Genomic DNA, 1,226 nt, shown 5'->3' with positions numbered 1-1,226 from the left:
AGTCGAAAGTCGGGTTAATTGCATTGTTTTCCCCGGGTGCGCTCCGAGGTGCGCAACATCGGCGCGCACCAAGGAGGGCTCCGAAGTGTGCTCCAAGGTGCGCACGATGGCGTGCACCTCTGGTGCGCACGATTCGGAGCTCGGTTTGACCGGGGTGCGCACACCTTGGCTGGGTTGCGCACCTTTTGTGCGCTCCAAGGTGCGCACGAAGTCGGAGCTCGGTTTGCCCCGGGTGCGCACCTTCGCCAGGGTGCGCACCTTGATGCGCACGCCTTGGCTGGGCTGCGCACCTTGGTGGGCGCCATGGTGCGCACCTTTCGTGCGCTCCAAGGTGCGCACGAAGTCGGAGCTCGGTTTGCCCCGGGTGCGCACCTTGGTGGGCGCCATGGTGCACTCCGAGGTGCCCAAGATTGGTGCGCACCAAGGAGCGCTCCGAAGTGCGCTCCAAGGTGCGCGCGAAGTCGAAAGTTGGGTTAATTGTCCGGTTTGCCTCGGGTGCGCACCTTGCGTGCACCTTCGCCAGGGTGGGCGCCTTGGTGCGCACACCTTGGCTGGGCTGCGCACACCTTGGCACCCGCGTTTCCTTCATTTTAAATTTTTTTTTTTTACAATCTCTCAAGTGGGAAATTCTATAATCTCAACTTTTTTTGCCTTTTCAGGAAACTTTTGAATGGAGCGCATCATTGGTGCGCTCCGAAGTGTGCTCCAAAGCTCTCTCCAGCTGCGTGCACCTGCCCCGGCCGCGCACCCGGCCCCGCCCAGCTTCGCTCACCTGTCCCGGGCGTCTGGTGCGGAACCTTAGAGTAAGAAACATCACCGTGCACCTTGGCCAACGTGCGCGACTCGACCGAGCGCGCACTGGCCGAGGTGCACACCGATTTCACCTGGGTGCGCGCGCAGCACCTCGGGCGCACCGGGGTGCGCGCACAACGCCCGGGTTGCACCGTGGCCTGTGTGCTCGGGGCGCCTCGGGTGCGCGCTCGGTGTCGCCCCCGCGCGCGCGGTAGTGCGGGCAGCGCACCCCGGCCCGGCCCGGCCCCGACGAGAACGCAAACGGGCAAAAGGTTTATTCAAATAGCATTGCGATGCCCGGCGAAAAACTAAAAAAGGGTGCAACACCGGGACTTCCCGGGAGGTCACCCATCCCAGTACTACTCCGGCCCAAGCGCGCTTAACTGCGGAGTTCTGATGGGATCCGGTGCACTAACGCTGGTATGATCGCACCC

The 1,226-nt window shown here is 63.1% G+C and overlaps 1 non-coding gene across 1 annotated transcript; it reads right to left on the bottom strand.

The window, feature by feature from the left end:
* Window positions 1-1,107: 1,107 nt before the first annotated feature.
* On the bottom strand, window positions 1,108-1,226 carry LOC131862683 (5S ribosomal RNA). Its single transcript, XR_009361621.1, has one exon. It is a non-coding gene; the product is annotated as a 5S ribosomal RNA (ribosomal RNA).

This window comes from Cryptomeria japonica, unplaced genomic scaffold, assembly GCF_030272615.1.
Source record: "Cryptomeria japonica unplaced genomic scaffold, Sugi_1.0 HiC_scaffold_50, whole genome shotgun sequence".
Taxonomy (NCBI): domain Eukaryota; kingdom Viridiplantae; phylum Streptophyta; class Pinopsida; order Cupressales; family Cupressaceae; genus Cryptomeria; species Cryptomeria japonica.
Note: the sequence above shows the minus strand (reverse complement) of the source record. Positions and strands in the feature narration are given on the sequence as shown.